This window comes from Spinacia oleracea, chromosome 6 (assembly GCF_020520425.1).
Source record: "Spinacia oleracea cultivar Varoflay chromosome 6, BTI_SOV_V1, whole genome shotgun sequence".
Lineage (NCBI taxonomy): Eukaryota > Viridiplantae > Streptophyta > Magnoliopsida > Caryophyllales > Amaranthaceae > Spinacia > Spinacia oleracea.
In genome coordinates this window covers 119,735,033-119,762,526 of record NC_079492.1, presented here as the reverse complement: position 1 = coordinate 119,762,526, position 27,494 = coordinate 119,735,033, and the positions used below count along the sequence as shown (strand labels likewise).

The 27,494-nt window shown below is 40.9% G+C and overlaps 1 pseudogene; it reads right to left on the bottom strand.

The window, feature by feature from the left end:
• LOC130464229 (sucrose synthase 4-like) overlaps nt 1-20,901 on the bottom strand; it is a 79,397-nt pseudogene extending 58,496 nt beyond the window's left edge.
• Between the last annotated feature and the right edge of the window lie 6,593 nt (nt 20,902-27,494).

Genomic DNA, 27,494 nt, shown 5'->3' with positions numbered 1-27,494 from the left:
GAAAATGAGAATCAGCCAGGGACGCATTTTCAACGCCCCTGGATGGGCGCCAGAATTTCTCACGCCCGACGCTGGGCGCTGAAGTTGCTGCTTGGCCTTCTGGTCAGGTGCAGCAGCCTCGGTGCCCGCGCAAAAGGAAAAAACACGTAGCACCAAAAAACGTTCGTAAAAAAGAATTGCTACGAAGGCGTAAGAAAAAGCACTCGATTCTAGAAGCGACTCAAACAAAAAACAAATAATAAATAACTCTTTGTGTCGTTGATAGGCCTCCTACGACGACAATGTTCGGCACCAAAACTGAACACGCTAATAACTATGAATGTCACACGGGCAAGTGTTTCGAAAATTCAAAGAATGACCAAAAAAAAAAACCAAAAAGTGTACCAATAAAAGAAAGAGCAAAAAAAAAAACCAATAGAGAGAGTCGAAGTCTAGACTAAGTAATGCTTGAAACTTTGGGAACCTAAACTTTAGCTTATCTTATGCCTAGGACTGGTCCTGCCACTTGGTGCCGATCAGGGAATCAACGGTTAGTGCGTCTCGAAGATACATCGCCAACATCAGGTTTAGTGACTCCAAGCTCCGTCCGGCATCCCTCATTCCAAGGATCTCCGCTTCCCCAACCTCGATTCGCACCTTCAAACATGTCCATCGAAGATTTGCGAGACCAGATGGTCCAAATGACCCAACTTATGGGCCAATTGAAAATGGAAAATGAAGCTTTAGCGGCTGCGCAAGCCAAAAATGACCTCGATAACAAGAACAGGATTGAAAAAATGGTCCTACAGCAAACCATGGGGAGCAAATATTTCTCCCTCGATCCTGAACCTTTTCCTGGCAAACTACCAGAAAAGTTCAGTTCATCTGACTTACCAAAGTTCAAGGCCACGGACAATCCCCGTGATCATCTACTGAGCTTTGTGAATGACATGAACTTGAAAGGCGTGGACAAGTCCATGTATTTACCTGCCTTTCCTTTGTCCTTGGAACCTGTGCCGCTCAAATGGTACTATCACCAGGACCCTAAGCTCTTCCCCACTTGGGAAGACTTTGTCAATGTCTTCATCAAGCAATACTCGTCGAACATGGATTTCCAAGTCACCATGCGCGAGCTGGAAGTTCTCTTCCAAAAGAAAAATGAGGGTTTCACAACCTACTTTGCTAGATGGAGGGACCAGGCGGCCCAGCTAATCAATAGGCCTCCCGAAACAGAATTGGTCCAAAAATTCATTGACAACCTGGACCCGACTTACAGACAACACCTTAGGTACCTGGGACTTGACACTTTCAAAAGAGTTTATGATGTGGGAATAAAGATCGAGGACGACCTCGCCAAAAACATACAAAGAAAACCCACATATAAAAACAACACCTATAATCGGGGTAACACATCCCAAGCCCAAGAAGTCTATGCTGTAGAAGAGACTCCCGCCCGAAGAAGCCCTGGAAGATGGGTCCGAGACCGAAAGTTTGCCCCACTCGGGTCGACTTTGGTACAAGCCTTTGAAAGATTAACCAATCAAGGAAAGTTGAGACCTATAGGCCCCACCAGTGACCCTCCTGTCAAAAGCAAATATAAGGTCGAAGGTACTTACTGCAAATTCCATCAAGGAAATGGGCATGACACTGAAAACTGCTGGAACCTAAAGAATACCATCCAGGACATGATAGAGGATGAAGTGATACCTCTCCCTAACGTTGGCAAACCCAACAACAACAAGAGCCCACTCGGCTCTTGTCACATCTCTCTCGACCAACCAGAAAATGAGAACTTCGACCCTACGGTGTACATTACACCTCATGGTGCACCACTCGCTGTGGTCCCTATGGATCGACTCGAGAGAGAAGTGTGTGGTGTGTGGGATGATGATGCTGAAGATATCTACCTATCTCAAGTGTCGGGCCAGGACCTCTTTACTGAAACTTGGCCCGGGTATTCTCTCATCGACACCACCACTCAAGAACCCGAAGTCGACAACCTCACCAGATCAGGAAGAATATACCAGCCTAACATTCGCCCACCTCCTATGGACGATATCCCAGTCAGGCAAGCTCATGAGAATGGACGGCACACCACCGTCGCAGAAGTCATTGAAAATCCTCTTTTGAAACAATTGAAAAGAACCAAGGCCGAAATTACCATCTGGGATCTCATGTGTACCTCAAAAGAACATCGCGAAAGGCTTATTCGCTCACTTGACCTCATCTCAGTGCCTACAGATATCACACCTGACTCATTGGTTAACCACGTCACGAGAGATGCTGGAGAAAAGGCCATAGTTTTCACTGACAAAGATTTACCCAGGGAGGGGGGTGCCCATAACAAAGCCCTCTATCTAGTAGTTGGATGCAAAGGGCAAAACATCCCCCTAGGGCTCGTAGATAACGGTTCGGCGGTTAACGTTTGCCCGTTGCGAACCGCCCATTGCTTGGGACTAGGAAGAGAGGACTTCCAAACCTCCACACAAGGGGTACGAGCCTATGATAACTCTCGAAGGCCTGTGTTGGGAAAAATCAACCTTACCATACAAACCGGGCCTGTGGCACGCACCACGGAGTTTCAAATAATCGATATCAAGCCCACTTTCAACCTCCTATTGGGGCGACCTTGGCTCCATGACTTAGGAGGTGTGACTTCTACCCTGCACCAAATGGTTAAACTTAACCATAACGGGGTAATACTAGAAATCCGCGCCCCTCCTCTCGACATCAGTTGTACTATGGTTGGAACGGCCGAAACTGCAGACGACCTTTATGGGTTTCAAATGGAAGAAGCAATCCAGTTCATTGAAGACTATGATCCAGCATTCCTAGACCCGCATGCATCCCGGGTCATCCCTAGAATGCTGCTAGCTCAAGGTTATTTCCCAGGAACCCCATTGGGCATAAGGAAGAAGGAATGCACATTCCATCCTTTACCCAACAAATCTACTCCCTTTGGCTTAGGCTATGAACCAACGGAGGAAGATATTGCTGACCGCCTGTCTAGGCTACGCCTTAACAAAGCCAAACAAACCACCCTCATTCCCCCGTATCGAAGAACCCTTAACGGGATGTTCGTTCGGGAAGGAGAAGAACACCCATGCTGCGATTTCCCTGAACCCTTCGTTCAGGATAGCTTGCTAAAACCCGGATTTGAAATTTTCCATGACTGCCACACCTTGGATGAGGCACCCCACCTCACCAAGACTAAAACAGCTGAAATATTGGACAACCAGGCTCTATGGACATTGTTTAACGAATCGAGGCCTATGGAGGACGAGACTGTGATGACTACCCTAGCTTTACAAGATGAAGGTTTCGATCCAACCCGGCTAATCTCTCCTGCATCAACACTAGAAGAGATCGAGAACGGATGGGTGAAGACATATCAGTGGGTCAATGCAAAAGGAATAGAATTCAAGATGAGTATCGGTGAAGGACCGAAGTTTTATGAGACTAAACCCCAGGCTTGAGCCACATAGAGCACCATTAGTAAAAAGCGCCTAGTAGTTCTTTAGATTGGTAGAAAAAAATAATAGAGACTGTAGATGGTCCTAAGGCCCCTTAGAATATAGGTCAGTTTTATTTCAGTGTGTTTTCCTTACTTTCCGAATCAATAAAGGCGTAATATTTCTCCTAAAATTTTTATTCTAACACTAAATAAGCACCAAATGTACTTGCAAAATACAAAAATAAAGAGGCGGCCCACTCTAGGCCCAACAAACAAAGCCCACTCGGTTTTGAAATAGTGCCATGGGAGCCAATTCCCGAAACCCGCAAAATAAACCGCACCATCCCATTCATATCCCCAAAACATAAAAGTCAACCAGTGTAACCATAAAAATCAACCCATACAACCCAAAGAAGTAAAAGGAAATCACAATCCAAAACGAAAGCAAATGTTGCTTAAAAGGGGAATTAATAAAATATAACCCCCACCAATCCTTCAAAAACGACACGACCTCAACCCACCTCAAAAGCCTACACAAAGATCTTCATAACTTCCGCACCCTAACTCCATTTTCAAAACTGTTTCGAGTCACGCATAGAAAAAATTAATCCGGACAAAAATGCATTTCACGCTAACAGTCAAAAAGCCTCCGAAATAGCCTCAAAATTGACTTTAAATATGAGCAAAAAATCAAGGCACAAAAAAAGAAATAAATGCAAGAACATGTGAAGCAAAGCGTCAAAAACGACCGCCATAAATCATTTTCAGCGCCCAGGGCTGGGCGCCGAAATTTCTGACGCCCCAGCCTGGGCGTTGAAACTCTCTGCCTGCCAAAAATTTTCTTTTCAGAAGTGCTCGTCATTTTATCCGCACACAACGGAAAAATAACGAACACTTGGGGGGTACAGTACGTATCCAAATAGGCTTACCAAAAATATAGCCATACAAATTAGTCGAATTTCATTTTTACGCGACTTATGGCAAAAAACGGCAGATGAAAATAATGATAATACTTAACTCATTTGACCTATTAAGTAATATGCTTCCACCTCAGGGCATATCTACCGAAATCCGGCATACTAGAACTTATTCTAAGCTAGAACTACGCGCGACCTAATTCTGACAAGATACGTAGGCAATCCTTACCAAGGATTCGGTCCAATAAAAAAAAACATATATTCTTTGTGCAAAAAGTGTTAGACATATAAAAAAATAAAAAAGAGGAGAAACAAAAATAAATGAAAATGAAAAATAAAAATACGCCTTTATTGAAAAAAATAATAAGAAGGAAAACAAAGTGCTAAGAATAAAAACAAACACAACTGAAATAAATAATGGGCACCTACACCCTAGCAAGAACTACACTACTCTAGTTCTTCCGGATCATCAAATAAAGTCTTGTAGAGGGCAATGTTCGCAGGATCCACCCCCACAGTCTTCTGCGCTGCCCCAATATCAATCTCCATAAGAACCGGCTCCTGGACACTAACTTCCAAAGATGCCAAGGCTTCAGAAACATTCTCAGTTATAGCCCGCTCAGCCTCAAGGGCACAGACAATGGTGGGAGAAGGATTATTATCATCAACTAGACTAACCACTGTTTCTACAGGCGGCTGAGCCTTCCTAACCCATACATTGTTCCGGCGACGATCTCCGCGAGAGCTTGCATTTCTTTTAACAACAGCAGGCCCCTTCATGTTAGGCATCTTTTTAGGCCTGACACTGGAACGGGGAGGAACTTCCTTTTGCTTTCGATCAGGACGAGCTTTCACAGTCTTAATACTATAGGTACGAGGTTTGGCAGAATCAGGACCCTCATACTTAACACGAATACGAGGTATCAAAAGCTCAGTCGGCTCCCCATTTTGAGCCTCGGTCCTCACATCTTTATCATCGGAGCTCATCCACAACTTGTAGTTTTCAGAAAGACCCACAAAGCCATTTGTAGTTACGGCCCAACGCGGGAGACCATCATAATACTTAGCCCACGCTAGAACCCGTGCTTGTGAAAAGGCCGCTACCTTAGGTGGTACCGTATCAGAAAAGGGGATAGTCTGCCTTAAACCATATTGACGCATGACTCGGTAAGGGAAAATATAAATGGGACGAGATAGCCCCAACAAGGAAACATAAACCGATACATCAGAACCCCCTGTCATAGTAGTCAATGTTAGGTTATGATACATATGACATTTACATAGATCATGCGGAAACAACCATTAACCCAGGAAACATATTATTTACACATAATCATATAGCATAATTAGATGCATACTCTTTGTTGCGTGCCCTCCCTAGCTGCGCCCGAACCGAACAAGAACAAGTCTTTTAGGACTCCAAGTGTCGTCCCTCCGTAGATAGTCCACAGCACGTCCGGATCCGCCTTAAGATTGACCAACTAGAATCGCCCTTAAGGTACTAGAAAATTTCGGCACTTTTGGAGCAAGATGTGTGTTTGAATTTTCTCTCAAAAACTCACTTTTGAATACTTTGAAACTTGTGTATAAATTATGACCCCTAGGCCTTTATTTATAGAGTTATGGAAAAGGAATCGTAATCCTAGTAGGATGCGAATTAATTGGAATTAGAATCCTACATGAATTCTATTTAATTAATTTATCCAATTAGGAATAGACATTTAATCATACACTGACTCTTGCAGATTCAGGAATCACGCATGAGCACAAACTCACACACACACGGCAGCCACAAGGGCTGCCCATGCGCGTGCGAGCAGCAGCCCGCGCAGCACGGCCCACGCAGCCGTGGCCCTTGGCGCGCGCTGGGCCTGCCTTGCGGTAGGCCTGGGCGCTGCCTTGGCTGGGCTTGTGGCGCGCATGCTTGCTGGGCGATGGCCCGGCTTCGTGCTGGGCCTTCGTCCGGCAGGCCTCGTCCGATGCTAATTCGTACGATACGCTTCCGATTAAATTTCCATTTCCGGAATCTATTTCCGATACGAACAATATTTAATATTTCCGATTCCGGAATTAATTTCCGTTTCGAACAAATATTTAATATTTCCGTTTCCGGAATTATTTTCCGATTCCGGCAATATTTCCGATTCTGACAATATTTCCGTTTCCGGTAATATTTCCGATTCTGGTAATATTTCCATTTCCAATAATATTTTCCGATACGTACCATGTTTCCGTTTCCGGCAACATCTACGACTTGGATAATATTCATATTTCCGATACGATCCATATTTCCGTTTCCGGCAATATCATCGTTTCCGGAGTATTCATTTCTTGCCTGTGACGATCTTAGCTCCCACTGAAACCAAGATCCGTCGGTTCCGAATATTCATAGATGGAGTATTTAATGCCATTAAATACTTGATCCGTTTACGTACTATTTGTGTGACCCTACGGGTTCAGTCAAGAGTAAGCTGTGGATTAATATCATTAATTCCACTTGAACTGAAGCGGCCTCTAGCTAGGCATTCAGCTCACTTGATCTCACTGAATTATTAACTTGTTAATTAATACTGAACCGCATTTATTAGACTTAATATAGAATGCATACTTGGACCAAGGGCATTATTTCCTTCAGTCTCCCACTTGTCCTCAGGGACAAGTGTGCATTTCCTAATTCCTTTGTCACTCGATGCTTGCTCTTGAACATAAGGTAAGAGTTGTCATCCTTATTATGTCCAGAGGTGTTCCTCGGTTTCAGAGTTCAACTGATCAAATAAACAGATAATCATAGCCTATGATTCATCCGAGCACGGCCATGCATTTCACAGTTTCTAGCTCTCCGAGTGGCCTTGTACAACTTTTAAGCATCTCATCCCGATTTATGGGAGGACAATCCCAATCTTGCGATCTTGAGATTAGACTTCGTTTGATAGGTGATTACCTGAGCGTTGCCTTTATAGCCTCCTTTTACGGTGCGACGGTTGGTCAACGTCAAAGCAACCAGTTCTCAAACAAGTAATCTCAAATCACTCAGGTATTGAGGATTTAGTGTCTAATAATTTAATGAAATTTACTTATGACAGACTTTCATCTCTTACAGTAAAGTTTCATAGGTCTTGTCCGATACTAGTCTTCCCAAAGTAAGTATCTATGCAAATGATTATGACATTGCCATGTCCACATAGTTCAAGAAACAGAACTACTAGTCATCTTGCACTCTAATCGTCTAACGTTTTCTATGCGTCCAATTTTATAGAAAACTCCGATTAGGGACCATTTTCAACCTTTGACATTCAAGTTCACTTGATAGACATTTCTTAGTCACAGGACTGGTCCTGACAGTCTATCTTGAATATATCGTCAAATTGAAGGGACTCATCATTTAATAAACCACAAATTAAATGGAAAAATGAATTCCTTTCATTTATTGTGAATGATTAACCAATAATGTTTTACAAAGATTTAAACTCTAAAACTTTAAAACATTAAACAGAGACATCAAAGCCATTCTCCAATATGCTTGATTCCCATAGCTGCAGTGTGCGAGTTGTGCTTCGCTTGCGGCAGAGGTTTAGTTAATGGATCTGATATGTTGTCATCAGTTCCAATTTTGCTTATCTCGACTTCTTTTCTTTCAACGAACTCTCGTAGAAGGTGAAATCTACGAAGTACATGCTTGACTCTCTGGTGGTGTCTAGGCTCTTTTGCCTGTGCAATAGCTCCGTTATTATCACAATACAGGGCTATTGGTCCTTAAATGGAGGGGACTACACCAAGTTCTCCTATGAACTTCCTTAGCCATATAGCTTCCTTTGCTGCTTCATGTGCAGCAATGTACTCCACTTCAGTTGTAGAATCCGCAATGGTGCTTTGCTTAGCACTTTTCCAGCTTACTGCTCCTCCGTTGAGGCAGAAGACAAACCCAGACTGTGATCTGAAATCATCTTTGTCGGTTTGGAAACTTGCGTCCGTATAGCCTTTAACAATTAATTCATCATCTCCACCATAGACCAGGAAGTCATCTTTGTGCCTTTTCAGGTACTTCAGAATGTTCTTGGCAGCAGTCCAATGCGCCTCTCCTGGGTCTGACTGGTATCTGCTCGTAGCACTGAGTGCGTACGCAACATCCGGGCGTGTACATATCATAGCATACATTATTGAACCAATCAATGATGCATATGGAATCCCACTCATTCGTCTACGCTCATCAAGTGTTTTTGGGCACTGAGTCTTGCTTAGAGTCATTCCATGAGACATGGGTAGGTAGCCTCGCTTGGAGTCCGCCATCTTGAACCTATCAAGCACCTTATTGATATAAGTGCTTTGACTAAGTCCAATCATCTTTTTAGATCTATCTCTGTAAATCTTGATGCCCAATATGTACTGTGCTTCTCCTAGATCCTTCATCGAAAAACATTTCCCAAGCCAAATCTTGACAGAGTTCAACATAGGAATGTCATTTCCGATAAGCAATATGTCGTCGACATATAATACTAGGAAAGCAATTTTGCTCCCACTGACCTTCTTGTATACACAAGATTCGTCCGCGTTCTTGATGAAACCAAAGTCACTGACTGCTTCATCAAAACGTATATTCCAGCTCCTGGATGCCTGCTTCAATCCGTAGATTGATTTCTTTAGCTTGCATACCTTTTTAGCATTCTTTGGATCCTCAAAACCTTCAGGCTGTGTCATAAACACAGTTTCTGTTAAAACGCCGTTTAAGAAAGCAGTTTTGACATCCATCTGCCATATTTCGTAATCGTAATATGCAGCGATTGCTAACATTATTCGAATAGACTTTAGCATTGCAACTGGTGAAAAGGTTTCATCGTAATCCACACCGTGGACTTGCCTGTAACCTTTTGCAACCAATCTAGCTTTGAAAACTTCAAGTTTCCCATCCTTGTCCTTTTTCAGTTTGAAAACCCATTTGCTTCCAATGGCTTGGTAGCCATCTGGCAAATCGACCAAATCCCATACTTGGTTTTCAGACATGGAGTCTAATTCAGATTGCATGGCTTCTTGCCATTGCTTGGAGCTAGGGCTCGTCATAGCTTGCTTGTAAGTCGCAGGTTCATCACTTTCAAGTAATAGAACGTCATAGCTCTCGTTCGTCAAAATACCTAAGTACCTTTCCGGTTGAGATCTATATCTTTGCGATCTACGCGGGGTAACATTTCTAGATTGACCATGATTCTCACCAGATTCTTCTAAAGATCTCTGAGTTTCATCCTGAATGTCATCTTGAGCATTCTCTAGAGTTTGTTGTTCGACTCGAATTTCTTCGAGGTCTACTTTTCTCCCACTTGTCATTTTGGAAATGTGATCCTTCTCCAAAAAGACACCATCTCGAGCAACAAACACTTTGTTCTCAGATGTATTGTAGAAGTAATACCCCTTTGTTTCCTTTGGATAGCCCACAAGGATACATTTGTCAGATTTTGGATGAAGTTTGTCTGAAATTAATCGTTTGACGTATACTTCACATCCCCAAATCTTAAGAAAAGACACATTTGGAGGCTTTCCAAACCATAATTCGTATGGAGTCTTTTCGACAGCCTTAGACGGAGCTCTATTTATAGTGAGTGCAGCTGTATTTAGTGCATGTCCCCAAAATTCTAATGGAAGTTCGGCCTGACCCATCATTGACCTGACCATGTCTAGCAAGGTTCTGTTCCTCCGTTCTGACACACCGTTCCATTGTGGTGTTCCAGGAGGAGTCAATTCTGATAGAATTCCACATTCTTTCAGATGGTCATCAAATTCATAGCTCAGATATTCACCGCCTCTATCAGACCGCAGTGCCTTGATCTTCTTGCCTAATTGATTCTCTACTTCACTCTGAAATTCCTTGAATTTGTCAAAGGATTCAGACTTATGCTTCATTAGGTAGACATAACCATACCTACTGAAGTCATCAGTGAAAGTGATAAAGTAGCTGAAACCACCTCTAGCATTTGTACTCATTGGTCCACATACATCTGTATGGATTAAACCCAATAGTTCATTTGCTCTTTCTCCAACTTTAGAGAAAGGTTGCTTTGTCATTTTGCCAAGTAAACATGATTCGCATTTACCATAATCCTCTAAGTCAAATGGTTCTAGAATTCCTTCCCTTTGAAGTCTTTCTAAGCGTTTCAAGTTTATATGACCTAATCGACAATGCCACAGATAGGTGAGATCTGAATCATCCTTTTTGGCCTTTTTGGTATTTATGTTATATACTTGTTTGTCGTGATCTAATAAATAAAGTCCATTGACTAATCTAGCAGATCCATAAAACATCTCTTTAAAATAAAACGAACAACTATTGTCTTTTATTATAAAGGAAAATCCCTTAGCATCTAAGCAAGAAACTGAAATGATGTTTTTAGTAAGACTTGGAACATGGAAACATTCTTCCAGTTCCAAAACTAGCCCGGAGGGCAACGACAAATAGTAAGTTCCTACAGCTAATGCAGCAATTCGTGCTCCATTTCCCACTCGTAGGTCGACTTCACCCTTGCTTAACTTTCTACTTCTTCTTAGTCCCTGTGGATTGGAACATAAGTGTGAGCCACAACCTGTATCTAATACCCAAGAAGTTGAATTAGCAAGTATACAGTCTACAACGAAAATACCTGAAGATGGAACGACTGTTCCGTTCTTCTGATCTTCCTTTAGCTTCAAGCAATCTCTCTTCCAATGCCCCTTCTTCTTGCAGTAGAAGCATTCGGATTCAGAAGTGGGTTGACTGACCTTCCTCTTTGCAGATTTGGCGCCAGTTTGCTTAGTTGGGCTGGCCTTGTTGCCACCTTTCTTAGCATTCCTCTTCTTTCCAGATTTCTTGAACTTGCCCCCACGCACCATAAGCACATCCTGCTTATCACTTTTGAGCGTCTTTTCAGCGGTCTTCAGCATACCGTGAAGCTCAGTGAGCGTTTTGTCCAGACTATTCATACTGTAGTTCAGTTTGAACTGATCATACCCGCTATGAAGAGAATGGAGGATGGTGTCTATAGCCATTTCCTGAGAAAATTGCTGATCCAGCCGACTCATATTCTCAATGAGTCCAATCATTTTGAGAACATGTGGACTTACGGGCTCGCCTTTCTTAAGCTTGGTCTCAAGAATTTGCCTATGAGTCTCGAATCTTTCGACTCGAGCCAGATCTTGGAACATGTTCTTCAACTCACTGATGATTGTGAAAGCATCTGAGTTGATGAACGTTTTCTGCAGATCCGCACTCATGGTGGCGAGCATTTAGACATTTCACATCCTTGTTGGCATCAATCCAACGATTGAGGGCTGCCTGAGTGACCCCGTCGCCTGGAGCGTCGGGCATCGCCTCATCTAGGACATACTCCTTTTCTTCCTGCATAAGAACTATTTGCAAGTTCCTTTGCCAGTCAAGGAAGTTTTTCCCGTTCAACTTCTCCTTTTCGAGAATTGATCGAATGTTGAATGAATTGTTGTTTGCCATATTAAAAACTACAATTGAAAAGAATAAACAAATAAATAACCATTCACAGTTTCTCTTAATAAACTTAAATTCTAGCATACATGCATAATTCAGCGTTTATTAAGCATTTTATTCAAGTTATGTGTTCCGGCAGGTGTGAATAAAATGATTCCAAGATCCTAAAATCATTGAAGAACTAAGCACAGTTTGTCGACTTAATCCTACAACATCTTAGGTAAGCAAAAAGCCTTTTGCTAATAGTCTAGAAACTATTCTTGGTTGATAGGTACGTCTAAGAACTTATTAGGTAAACCTATCGAATTTGCCACGACATAAAAGGACTCCTTACTTATATCGTTGAGTTTCACCAAAACTAACATGTACTCACAATTATTTGTGTACCTTGCCCCTTTAGGACCAATAAGTAACACCTCGCTAAGCGAAAACTATTACTAGATTGATGTAAAGGATATCCAAGCAAGTGTATATTTTGGCATGGCACCTTTTAACTCAATTTTTAAGTTTGGAACTTAAGGCTCTTACTATGTTGGTTAGATTTTAAGTGAACTAAAATCCTTAATCATGCAACATAATCAAGCTTTTGATCTCATGCATTTTAAGACATATTTAAAACAATAAATAACTTAAAACATGCATAAGATATTTGTGATCTAGTATGGCCCGACTTCATCTTGAAGCTTTGACTTCAAAGTCCGTCTTGAAAATCTCCGTGGGAGGCACCATTTTCTTCAAATAGGATAAGTTATAACTAATTACAACTATTTGATGGTACGCAGACCATATTTGAATTGAAAAATAACTTTGGTGCTTTAGACCAATTACATTCAAATTAATGGTACGCAGACCATATTTTCTATCCTATTTGGGCCATACTAGTCACTTCATAACCTGCAAAACAGTACATATACAATATATACCATTCACCCATTCATTATCATGAATGGCCCACATAGCTGGTTAGTAAAACACATTATGCATCACGTAAACATTTGCAGCAATTAATCAAGGTCACCAATAATCTACCAATTATTCAGTCCTTATTAATTCTAATCGAGTTGTTTTAACCTTAAGGATTTGTAGACCTAATCAAGAGTTTATGACTAAAAAGCGCTCCCACTCAAACCAATAAATTCATATGCTTTACTAATTTTAAACATAAAATTGTATTTCTAGTCTAACCGGAAACATACAAATTTAATTAAAATTTAAAGCTCATATAAATTTATAATTGAATCCAAAAATTTAATTTAATTTCAGTCGCATTTAAATTAATTCATGATTTTAATTTTAGTAAAATAATTAGAATAAATTCCATTTATTATAATTATAATATTCAAAATTAAAATCCAAGAAATTAATTCAAATTATTAATTTTAAAATTAATTAAAATTACGTGAACTGAAATTTTCAAATTAAACATTCAAAACGATCTAATCGTAACGCAAACACCCTATGCGTTGCACGCCCATGGGCCGTACGCACACAGCCATTGCTGGCCATGTGCGCGCAGCCCATGCGCTCATCGCATAGCTGCTGCTGTCCTATCGCAAGCCACCGCACAGCGCCCCATCGCACGCGAGCTATCGCTCGCAGTGCGCGCGCGCGAGATCGCTCGCTGGGCGCGCTGGCTCGCTCGCTGTGCGCGCGAGCCATCGCTCGCTGGGGCGCGAGCCATCGCTCGCTGGGGCGAGTGACATCGCGCGCTGCGCGCGCGAGCCATCGCTCGCTGGTGCGCGACATCGCTCGCTGGGCGAGCGACATCGCGCGCTGCGCGCGCGAGCAGTGCTGGGCGCAGCGCTCGTGGCACGCGAGCTTGCGCTCGCTGCGCGCGAGGCTGCGCGCACTTGTGCGAGGCAGCGCGCGTTGTGGCGCAGCTCGCTTGCTGCCCACACGCGACTGCCTTGGCTCGCCCTTCGCCCATGCCCATTCGTTCATTGCTCGTGGCACACGACACAAGGCAGGGCTGCTGCCTTGTGCTCGTGCACTACGCCCTTGCTCATTGTATTCGTGCCGCACGGGCGACGAGCTCCCTTGCTCGTCGTCGCATGCCCGCATTATACAACACCCCTTAAGGGTAACACGAAGCGTCCATTGCTTCGTGCGTGCAAGTTATTTGAACGAATCGCATAAAAATTTAAAATTTATATTTAAAATTAATGACAAATTAATAAATAATATTAATTTCATAATTTTAGGGCGAAAAAATCGAAAATTTATTATCCAATTGATTTCCGATTGTTATGGATTCAAGTCTAGGTCATAAAAATTTAAAATTTATCGTAAATTTACAATTTTTTATGGTGGTTTTTAATCATAGGTTTCTAATTAAATTACAATTAATTATGAAAATCAAATTAATTCTAAATTATTCTAATTTTCAACAAATTAATCATAATTACAAATTAGATTGCATAATTAACAAGACTAGGCATTCAAACTTGTTAAACATATGCAGTAGGTCAATCAAAAATTCAAGATTTATCAACAGGAATCGCAAATATTTAATTTAACATCTTAAATTTACAAAATTTTGCATTCGAAAAACTAAAACCTTCGAAAAGTCATAGCTAGGCTTCGAATTTGAGAATTCTGGGTTCGGCAGAAAAATACTATTTTGTCAAAATTTTAGAATGCCTTTTACATGCGGAATTGACACAAAAATCACTCAATTCGGATGAGTAATGAAGAAACTGCCGAAAAACTGCGTACGTATAATTAAATAAACGCAATTTGCAACTAATTAACAATTACGAAAATTAATCACCCCATTAATTCTTGCAAATTTGTAATATTTAACCATGTTTATGCAATTTAGATTATGAAAATAATAAGGGGCTCGTGATACCACTGTTAGGTTATGATACATATGACATTTACATAGATCATGCGGAAACAACCATTAACCCAGGAAACATATTATTTACACATAATCATATAGCATAATTAGATGCATACTCTTTGTTGCGTGCCCTCCCTAGCTGCGCCCGAACCGAACAAGAACAAGTCTTTTAGGACTCCAAGTGTCGTCCCTCCGTAGATAGTCCACAGCACGTCCGGATCCGCCTTAAGATTGACCAACTAGAATCGCCCTTAAGGTACTAGAAAATTTCGGCACTTTTGGAGCAAGATGTGTGTTTGAATTTTCTCTCAAAAACTCACTTTTGAATACTTTGAAACTTGTGTATAAATTATGACCCCTAGGCCTTTATTTATAGAGTTATGGAAAAGGAATCGTAATCCTAGTAGGATGCGAATTAATTGGAATTAGAATCCTACATGAATTCTATTTAATTAATTTATCCAATTAGGAATAGACATTTAATCATACACTGACTCTTGCAGATTCAGGAATCACGCATGAGCACAAACTCACACACACACGGCAGCCACAAGGGCTGCCCATGCGCGTGCGAACAGCAGCCCGCGCAGCACGGCCCACGCAGCCGTGGCCCTTGGCGCGCGCTGGGCCTGCCTTGCGGTAGGCCTGGGCGCTGCCTTGGCTGGGCTTGTGGCGCGCATGCTTGCTGGGCGATGGCCCGGCTTCGTGCTGGGCCTTCGTCCGGCAGGCCTCGTCCGATGCTAATTCGTACGATACGCTTCCGATTAAATTTCCATTTCCGGAATCTATTTCCGATACGAACAATATTTAATATTTCCGATTCCGGAATTAATTTCCGTTTCGAACAAATATTTAATATTTCCGTTTCCGGAATTATTTTCCGATTCCGGCAATATTTCCGATTCTGACAATATTTCCGTTTCCGGTAATATTTCCGATTCTGGTAATATTTCCATTTCCAATAATATTTTCCGATACGTACCATGTTTCCGTTTCCGGCAACATCTACGACTTGGATAATATTCATATTTCCGATACGATCCATATTTCCGTTTCCGGCAATATCATCGTTTCCGGAGTATTCATTTCTTGCCTGTGACGATCTTAGCTCCCACTGAAACCAAGATCCGTCGGTTCCGAATATTCATAGATGGAGTATTTAATGCCATTAAATACTTGATCCGTTTACGTACTATTTGTGTGACCCTACGGGTTCAGTCAAGAGTAAGCTGTGGATTAATATCATTAATTCCACTTGAACTGAAGCGGCCTCTAGCTAGGCATTCAGCTCACTTGATCTCACTGAATTATTAACTTGTTAATTAATACTGAACCGCATTTATTAGACTTAACATAGAATGCATACTTGGACCAAGGGCATTATTTCCTTCAGTCAAACCCCACCATGGTACCACCCACTTAATAGAACAAATGCCATAAGTAAAAAAGGAGGTCCATTCGGCCTCGTCCTGGCCTTGGTGCAAGTATTTTCGGTTACCCAAGGCTATAGGGCGATAATGTTTAGGATCGGCAGGAGCTTCCAAAAGTCTAAGCCGTTCCACGAGCCAAATCTGCAAAAAACGGGCACGATAAAAAAAAAAAAATAAAAGAAAACGGTTCCTGGGGCGCAGTTTCAACGCCCAGGACCAGGCGCCGAAAATTCCAGCGCCCAGCCCTGGGCGCTGAAACTCATTGTTAAGATTACCTGCAGTAATAGGGGGCTTCCCTTAAAATGTTCAGATTTGGCATCCTTCTTCAGCTCATCCGCACTCAGGAAAGTCTCGGCAACAACCAACGGCATAATAGAATAGCAACTTTCCATCTGGCTAATCAAGGGGATCAACCTTATGTCACCGAACGCGCCATTTTAATTTGACAGCAAATAGTGATTCAACAAGCAAAATACAAGGGCTCGAATATTCAATTTCTGTTCGGTCATATTCTTACTAGGCCTAAAGTGATGTTTTACAAGTTTTGCCAAGTTAACCTCGTCACCTACAACAATTTCAGCAAACATGTTATCATCTAGTCCTAGGAAAGCCCCTATGGTTGTTTTACCCTCTTCAATAGTTCCAGGGGTAGCAGGAGTAGCATTAGTAGGATAACCAAGGATCGCAGCAAATTCATCTGGCAAAGGACATATTTCGTTGCCCCGAAAGGCAAAAACATGATGATCGGAGTCCCAAAAGCTTAGGGCAGCATGCAGAAAGTTATAATCAACATTAATTTGTTGTAAGCCTAAAAGTGCCTCTAAGTGGTATTCTTTTAACAAAGCCTTTTCTGTGGGAGTAAGGGCCCGTAGCCAACGCCTAACAGTCCATTGGAGTGAGAAAGTAGGGATCGACATGGAAAAAGCAATGAGTAATTAAAACACAGCAAAAAAGAGAGAAAGAAATTGAGAGTGGTGGAAAATAGGGACGTATCTAGCCCCTATATATAGCTGAACGCACCCAGTGACATCCTGATCCCATTCGGAAACGTGTTAGGAAATCCGAAAGTCAAATATCACCAGGAAAAGACTTCCAGCGCCCATGGCTGGGCGCCGAAATGTTTAACGCCTAGCCTTGGGCGCCGGAAATGCAGCCCAAGGCCCAGATTTCACAAAACGCGGAACAGGAAAGGACTTAAAACCGTGTTGCTAAACACGAGACCCTATTGCAAGTAGGATCAAGCCCAAAAGCACCTTTAGCTCCCAAATAAGCAAAAATAAACATTAAAACTTGGTCGAAACTTATACTTGCCTCAGAAAAATGCTTATGTACACTTTTCAAATCAAAATAAATGTCATGGTCATTCTTCGAAACACCAAAAAATGTGTGTTGTTAAGTCGTTGGTTTCCCAAATAAAAAATGTTTGTCTGTCAAAGGATTAATCCGGGCCAAGCTAAAACCGGGTGTCGCCTAAAAACTGAAGTCGCACTCCACGGCTTCGCTAAAATAGCACACTACTATAAAAAGGTCGCTCGCGCATACGAGCATGACCCCAAACATGATTACAAGATGCGAAAAACGACCGACGAGCCCCAGTGCTTGGGGGCTCGCGAAAAAATATACTCCAACGAGGAGCGCACAATCAAAATCACATTCCCGGACTACGCCATACACCATCTCATGTTTGGATATCTCAAAAAAACAGGTTCGACCTCAGAGAAAGGTCGTCATTAGACCAAGTAGTGGCAAAAATCGAGCCGTAAAGACTAGCTCAAAACCACGAAAGCAGACGGTCGCAAGACAAAGGTCCGTCTAAACCCGTTGTCAACCCACGTTCAGGTTACAACTGAATCCGAGCATCCCTCGAAAGAATTCGCTCTTGCAAGAATGAATAAAAGAAATTCTCAAAAGAAATCACAAAGAACAAAAAAGTAGGAACTTGCCCATCTTCAGTTGGCAAGATCGCGTCACGAACCACGCGAGTTCCCAAATCGAAAAAACGAATTCAGGGACGTCCACCCTCAGCGAACAGGGCTCGCCCACCCTCAGCGGGCGGGGTCTACGTCACTAGCCGCGCAGGTCCTCATTTTCCGAAAAATAGAATCTTCAAAAAACAAATGAAACAGGCTCGCCATCTTTAGCCGGTGGGGTCTACGTCACAAACCGCGTAGGTCCTTATTTTCAAAAAAGCACAAACAAATTTCAAAACAGATTCGTCCACTTCTATCGGACGGTGTCCACCCTTAGCGGACAGGATCGCCATCTTTAGCCGGCGGGGTCTGCGTCACTAACCGCGCAGGTCCTTAGTCGCTGCAGCGATAACTTTTTTTGGTTTTCCGTTTTTCCTAAAAACGATGTGAGTAGCTTTTGGTTTTCCGAAAAAAGAACGATGTGAGTAGCTTTTGGTTTTCCGTTTTTCCAAAAAAGAACGATGTGAGTAGCTTTTGGTTTTCCGTTTTTCCAAAAAAGAACGATGTGAGTAGCTTTCCCTTTTTCCAAAGATTGGTTTTCCGTTTTTTCAAAAAAGAACGATGTGCTGGATTTTCCTTCGTTTTACGTCCCATAAAAACAAGGGGGTTTTCTCGTTTAGCTAACCCTGAAAATGAGAATCTTTAAAAACATTTTTACCTCGTGGCTGGGCTTGGCCAGGCCCAATTACACTTTATAGCTTTGATTTCAAAAACAACTGTAGCTACTCTCAATGACAAAGTGAGGGAGTTTCTACGCTTCTTTAGATACTTCCAATGACAAAGTGAGGGAGTTTCTATCAGTTGACAAATCCCAATGACACGTGAGGGATATGTCGACACTTCAAAGTGATGACCCTTAAGACAGATGTTATCACTCGGGGGCTCGTGAGACCCTCGCAAAAAACAGGTCACCATGGCTTGTGTGACGCACTCCGTCTAAAACTTTGACCATCGTCTTACTCCAAGACTCAGTCAAAGTGGGGGCTAACTGTAGACACCTACTTTTGTCCCCATTCCCGAAAGGGAAGGTTCGATGATGAAAACGTAAATCTCCACTTGACAACGCATCTCCTATAAAATAACGAATCTCAATCACCCTTCTCGTTTCACCCGAAACCTGCTATTTATAGAAACCTGCTATTTATGGAAACCTGCTAAAAAAGTAACTGCCGTAAAGGGTAGCTTCTAAAAGTGGCAAGTCATAAAAGATAGAAACCTGTCGGAATTAGGTGTTGCACTCCAACATAAATCCTAAATGAGATAGAAAACTGGGAGAATCCTATTCCTAATATGACTCGGAAATAAGAGTTACGTATTAATTAAAATCCTAACAAGCCTAGAGTTCGTAACGGGCCTAGACGCATTCCGTCATGAAATTGATACGCACTAAAAGACTCGATTAAATCTCAAACACTACGGATTTCAGGAATCCGAATCTGACTAAGAAAACAGCCCAGACCCTATTTTCAACCCCTGGCTCTGGGCGCCGAAATCTTCGGCGCCCAGGCCTGGGCGCTGGAATTACCTGGGTACGTGTTTTTTCCTAATTCTTTGTGGATTAGAGCTCTACAATTCTATCTTTCCACAAACTCTTTTCTATAAATATAGCCCAAGTTCGACGTGAAATCACAACACACAATTCATATTCTGATATTGACTCCAACCCTTAGCCTAAGCCTCACGCTGCGAAATTGTTCACGCGTTCTGTCGCAATCGATCCATAAATCGAACAGATGGTATCCTGTCCCATAATTTGAGATTCGTTAAATAAAAAGGAGAAATAGCAAAGTCAAAGTGGTTAGTTTTCTGAGAACCATGACGCACCTCTCAAGGGTGCGTCGTAATGTGTCCCTTTTCTATGATTTAATTGCTTTCCTCGCCCTTTTTATGAACTGTTAAACTAACTAAATCTGATTGTTCTATCACGCTTAATAAATATAATATTTTTGGGAAATTGGATTATCATGCTAGGTCCCTTAATGCTATTTAAATCACATAATCGCGATCGATCTAGTATTATATGTTGCATATTGCTAAAATCAACTCAGATTAGTTTAATAGTTAACGCATGTCCCTTCAATTATTTATGCTGAGCTAGTAAGGATATCCTGCCTCTGGAGTTATCGACGAGCGAGTACTCCTCTCGGTAGTTACAGTCCCCCGAACCCTCAATCTCTACCTTGCGGGTGTATGTTGAGAGATCCCCACACCAGGGATCACAAGGGAACCTACGACCGTCGTGGTCAAACATAATTGTATTCCCTTTATGTCACGATAACCGGGTTTTGTCAGTTTTTCTCATTGTTGTTAAAAACTGAATGGCGACTCCTATATTACTAGTCAATTGGGTGTAAACTCACAGGAAATCCAATTACACTTGATTGAATAAAAAGAATCGTCACACCCACGAGGGACGAGGTCACGCATTAGCCTCGTGCTTTTTCGACCCCCTCACAACTATATGTTTTAACTTACGTATAAATCACCAACAATAGTCAACTTATAATATGTGAATAGTGTAGAAATAACAAACGTTGCGAGTATTAAAAATCGGAGGAAGTATTAGTTTAGATGCTTTGTCACCTTGGTAAGGATCAATATCAAACCCGAACTTTCCATGAACTATAATCTCAGCAGGATCACCATTACAAGTCTCTAAAGTTGGCAGCCCTGGGGTCATTGTTTCTATGACAGTCAACCCAAAGGCTTCGTAAACAGCAGGCTGAACAAATGCTCCCTTTGTATCTAGTATATACTTGTAAAGTTCTCCGTTTTTCATCCTTCTCATCTGAACAGAATCCACCTAAACTGCCCATTCGAGTTGTAATTTTCTATGAGTTCATACATCTTTTTAATCTCCTCCCTCTCCTCAATATCCTGAGACTCCTTGCTCCTATCTCCACCCACTATTACAAGGTTCACCAATTCCCGAAGCCTATTTCTCTTTCCATACCACTCAACAAGTCTTGTAATGTTCTTCACTCAATCTAGTCTAGCCATTGAGAATATGATTGGCTTGTTTCATTCCTTGAGTACACACCTAGGTCAAATAATGATCGTTTCAGAATCTTAGTAAGTAATAAACTAAGTTCTTGATAATAAATGTGGAGGGAAAGACAACTTTACATATGCTCCTTGTTCTCAACAGAGCCATAAAGCAGTTCTTCAAGCCCGGGATGTAATTGAGTAAATCTCAACTTCTTTTCAATGTAGGGGAAGTAGATGGACGCGTCAGCTCCTGGTGAGACGATGTCAAATTTGGGATCAAAGACATTAATCCCATTGACAACTGAAAACAATCTAGGAAGAGTGAACTTCATGTGCGACTCATACTGTCCTACTTTGTTCTTACGGCGAAGTATAATATTATGTTATAGACCAAAAAATTGCTCAGCAGAGTTAGAAATGAGGGAACATACTTTCCAGCAATGATCATTTGATGTTGAAAGATGAGATGTCGTGGATATGTTCTGGCGGCTGATATCAAGTGTTGATAGCAAGGTCTCGTACTCAATCATTTCATCTGATAATGTTCTTGCAAAGAAACCTTCTGCGGTATTTCCAACAGAAGTCCCCTTAGGATTGAAGTCATCTCAGGCTGGTGAATTGTTGGGAGTTGACGAGGACTTCACTTTAAAGTTTGAAGTTTTTTGTTGCCCTGTGCTTCCACCATCAGCTTGATTGAGCATATAACTTACTCCAACAACCATTCAAGATAGCTATTACATCCTGCAGAAGAAAAAGAAGGTGGGTTTTAATCACAATCATGCAATAAACAATAGATCAGACTAAAACGTAAAACTAAGATTTCAAAAGTTGCATTGTAAATAAAATATAATATCATTTCTTACAACTGCAACTGTGCTGGTTACACTTCCTAGTACAACCAGTCAACCATGCATAAGCATTTTATCTTTCACACTTCCAAGAAGGTGGGAGGAGAATGTATACCGGAATACAAATATAAATTTTTTTATTTAGTTTCAGGGTCGCAAATTATGCAAATTTAATTTTTCAAATAAATTACGAGTTAGCCTCATTAGAGACATATGAATAACTGTATGGTACAAACTTGTGCTCGTCTTGAAACTTTTAACCTCCACTTCATCCGATGCAGTGCACTTCACTAAAGAAAATTTACTTGAAACGAGAAATAAAAAACATAGAACACGGCCTATCTTCACTACACAAATAAACACCTAACCCAATATTAGTCCCAACAGTAGCCTTATATATGTCTTAACCCTTCTTTCTTTTCTTTTCCTTCCACTTTCTAGTAACTGAGCTACATAATAAATATTTCTAGTTACCGAGCTACATAAATAAATAAAATATATGTACATGCCCATAATTTAATTAAAATATTTCTCAGTTCAACAAAAACATGAAACTCACTTATACAAAGTCAAATTGCCTTGTTTCACCACTACAAGCAAGAACCCGTGTGTGTATACCATCATATCCGCGTCACAATTAATAAAATGTAATTTCGTAAACAAAAAATACAACTATTTCGGGGAAAAACCATTCCATATCCAACCTAAGTCTTGAACAATCCTTAACCAAATTAAATTTCCTTTTATGAATCCCACCAACGCCAAGGTCTCACCAAAGGTCCAACTGCCAATTTAACCCAACTACCCAAAACGAGTCAAAACGCGATATTTAGGGCCACGTACAAAGAAGCTAAAAGTGGAAAATTGCACATTAATAACAACTTCATCCATTATATCCTAAAAACTACGGAGTAATATTTGCATTACTTTTGTGCTGATATTTGCAGCCCCAAAGCCACAAAATCAGTAACGTTCGCATTACTTTTGTGCTGATATTAGCCCTGCTACTGTAAGGACTATTTTTCCAGCAGCAACCTAGTTTATACCAATAAGTTATGGGAGAGTTACCAAAATCTTAAAGGAATGTATAGCTAGAGAAAATTTGCAGTTGGCATTTCAGCCCCTAAAATAATACATGGTGAACGTCTATGGAAAAGTATTCAGGCCACATCTTCTAAACATCCAAACCACTGCAACATCCGTCTTCATCATATGTTTCTACTTTGCAGGTTTAATATACTCGTATATCCTTATTTTGGGTTTGCTACGGAATTATTTTTATTTTTATTTTTTATAAGAGTAAATAAACTTGAAGAGGGGGTTTGATATACCTGTTGCCCATACGAAAATGAAGTTCCAGAATGAGGAGTGGTTCGAGAATGGAAGTACCACGTCGAAGGTCTAGACGTAAATAATTTAGCCATCTTAACCTACAACTTTTCCTAGGCCGTTTGAGGCCTGTGGATTCATACACAGATCACGCTTGTCAAAATAAAAGGGTCATATATATAACTCAAGTACGGACCACAAAGTACGAAGTGAAGGAAATAATGCCCTTGGTCCAAGTATGCATTCAATGATAAGTCTAATCAATGCGGTTCAGTATTAATTAACAAGTTAATAATTCAGTGAGATCAAGTGAGCTGAATGCCTAGCTAGAGGCCGCTTCAGTTCTAGTGGAATTAATGATATTAATCCACAGCTTACTCTTGACTGAACCCGTAGGGTCACACAAATAGTACGTAAACGGATCAAGTATTTAATGGCATTAGATACTCCATCTATGGATATTCGGAATCGACGGATCTTGGTTTCAGTGGGAGCTGAGATCGTCACAGGCAAGAAATTAATACTCCGGAAACGATGATATTGTCGGAAACGGAAATATGGATCGTATCGGAAATATAAATATTATCCAAGTCGTAGATGTTGCCGGAAACGGAAACATGGTACGTATCGGAAAATATTATCGGAAATGGAAATATTACCAGAATCGGAAATATTGCCGGAAACGGAAATATTGTCAGAATCGGAAATATTATCGGAATCGGAAAATAATTCCGGAAACGGAAATATTAAATATTTGTTCGAAACGGAAATTGATTCCGGAATCGGAAATATTAAATATTGTTCGTATTGGAAATGAATTCCGGAACCGGGAATTTAATCGGAAGCGTATCGTACGAATTAGCATCGGACGAGGCCTGCCGGACGAAGGCCCAGCACGAAGTCGGGCCATCGCCCAGCAAGCCAAACGCGCGCCACAAGCCCAGCCAAGGCAGCGCCCAGGCCTACCGCAAGGCAGGCCCAGCGCGCGCCAAGGCCACGGCTGCGTGGGCCTCGCTGCGTGGGCTGCTGCTCGCACGCACACGCATGGGCGGCCCTCGTGGCTGCCGTGTGTGTGTGAGTTTATGTTCATGCATGATTCCTAAAACTATTAGAATTAGTATATGATTAAATTCCTATTCCTAAAAGGATAAATTAATTAATTAGAGTTCTTGTAGGATTCTAAGTTTAATTAATTCGTATCCTACTAGGATTCCAATTCCCTTTCCATAACTCTATAAATACGTGCCTAGGGTCACATATTTTTCAGAGATTATTCAAGTATTCAAAGTGAGTTTTGAGAGAAAAATTCAGTCATATTTCTTACCTAAGAGTGCCGAAAATTCTAGTACCTTAAGGGCGATTCTAGTTGGTCAATCTTAAGGCGGATCCGGACGTGCTGTGGACTATCTACGGAGGGACGACACTTGGAGTCCTAAAGACTTGTTCTTGTTCGGTTCGGGCGCAACTAGGGAAGGCACGCAACAAAGAGTATGCATCTAAATTATGCTATATGATTATGTGTAAATAATATGTATTCCTGGCTTAATGGTTGTTTCCGCATGATTTATGTATTGTCATATGTATCATAACCTGACAGTGGTATCAGAGCCACTTATTATTTTCATAATCTAAATTGCATGAACATGGTTAAATATTACAAATTTGCAAGAATTAAAAGGGGTGATTAATTTTCTTAATTTTTAATTAATTGCAAATTGCGTTTATTTAATTATACGTACGCAGTTTTTCGGCAGTTTCTTCGTTACTCATCCAAATCGAGTGATTTTTGTGTCAATTCCGCATGTAAAAGGCATTCTAAAATTTTGACAAAATTAGTATTTTTTTGCCGAACCCAGAATTCTCAAATTCGAAGCCTAACTATGACTTTTCGAAGGTTTTAGTTTTTCGAATGCAAAATTTCGTAAATTTAAGATGTTAAATTAAATATTTGCGATTCTTGTTGATAAATCTTGAATTTTGGTTGACCTACTATATATGTTTAACAAGTTTGAATGCCTAGCCTTGTTAATTATGCAATCTAATTTGTAATTATGATTAATTTGTTGAAAATTAGAATAATTTAGAATTAATTTGATTTTCATAATTAATTATAATTTAATTAGAAACCTATGATTAAAAACCACCATAAAAATTGTAAATTTATGATAAATTTTAAATTTTTATGACCTAGACTTGAATCCATAATAATCGGAAATCAATTGGATAATAAATTTTCGATTTTTCGCCCTAAAATTATGAAATTAATATTATTTATTAATTTGTCATTAATTTTAAATATAAATTTTAATTTTTATGCGATTCGTTCATATAACTTGCACGCACAAAGCAATGGGCGCTTCGTGTTACCCTTAAGGGGTGTTGTATAGTGCGGGCATGCGACGACGAGCAAGGGAGCTCGTCGCCCGTGCGGCACGAATGCAATGAGCAAGGGCATGGTGCACGAGCACAAGGCAGCAGCCCTGCCTTGTGTCGTGGGCCACGAGCTATGAACAAATGGGCATGGGCGAAAGGCAAGCCAAGGCAGTCGCGTGTGGGCAGCAAGCGAGCTGCGCCACGATGTGCACTGCCTCGCGCGCAGCGAGCGCAAGCTCGCGTGCCACGAGCGCTGCGCCCAGCGATTGATCGCGCGCAATTGCTCGCGCGCACAGCGTGCGATGGCTCGCGCGCACAGCGAGCGAAGGCTCGCGCGCAGCGAGCGCTGGCGAGCGCGCACAGCGAGCGATGGCTCGCGTGCGTCGAGCGCTGGCGCGCGCGCAGCGAGCACCATAGCGTGTGATGGCTTGCGATGGAAGATGCAGCAGCTATGCGACGAGCGCATGGGCTGCGCGCACATGGCCAGCGAATGCTGTGTGCGTGCGGACCATGGGCGTGCAATGCGTAGGGTGTTTGCGTTGCGATTAGATCGTTTTGAATGTTTAATTTGAAATTTTTCAGTTTACGTAATTTTAATTAATTTTAAAATTAATAATTTAAATTATTTTCTAGGATTTTAATTTTGAATATTGTAATTATAATAAATTTTATTTATTCTAATTATTTTACTAAAATTAAAATCATGAATTAATTTAAATACGACTGAAATTAAATTAAACTTTTGGATTCAATTATAAATTTATATGGGCTTTAAATTTTAATTAAATTTGTATGTTTCCGGTTAGACTTGAAATACATTTTTATGTTTAAAATTAGTAAAGCATATGAATTTATTGGTTTAAGTGGGAGCCCTTTTAGTCATAAAATTCTTGATTAGGTCTACAAATCCTTAAGGTTAAAACAACTTGATTAGAATTAATAAGGACTGAATAATTGGTAGATTATTGGTGCCCTTGATTAATTGCTCCAAATGTTTACGTGATGCATAATGTGTTTTACTAACCAGCTATGTGGGCCATTCATGATAATGAATGGGTGAATGGTATATATTGTATATGTACTGTTTTGCAGGTTATGAAGTGACTAGTATGGCCCAAATAGGATAGAAAATATGGTCTGCGTACCATTAATTTGAATGTAATTGGTCTAAAGTACCAAAGTTATTTTTCAATTCAAATATGGTCTGCGTACCATCAAATAGTTGTAATTAGTTATAGCTTATCCTATTTGAAGAAAATGGTGCCTCCCACGGAGATTTTCAAGACGGACTTTGAAGTTAAAGCTTCAAGATGAAGTCGGGCCATACTAGATCACATTTATCTTATGCATGTTTTAAGTTATTTATTGCTTTTAAATATGTCTTAAAATGCATGAGATCAAAGCTTGATTATGTTGCATGATTAAGGATTTTAGTTCACTTAAAATCTAACCAACATAGTAAGAGCTTAAGTTCCAAACTTAAAAAAATTGAGTTAAAAGGTGCCATGCCAAAATATACACTTGCTTGGATATCCTTTACATCAATCTAGTAATAGTTTTCGCTCAGCGAGGTGTTACTTATTGGTGCTAAAGGGGCAAGGTACACAAATAATTGTGAGTACATGTTAGTTTTGGTGAAACTCAACGATATAAGTAAGGAGTCCTTTTATGTCGTGGCAAAATCGATAGGTTTACCTAATAAGTTCTTAGACGTACCTATCAACCAAGAGTAGTTTCTAGACTATTAGCAAAAGGCTTTTGCTTACCTAAAATGTTTTAGAATTGAGTCGACAAACTGTGCTTAATTCTTCAATGGTTTTAGGGTCTTGGAATCATTTTATTCACACCTGCCGGAACACATAATTCGAATAAAATGCTAATAACTTGTTTGAATTGCATGAT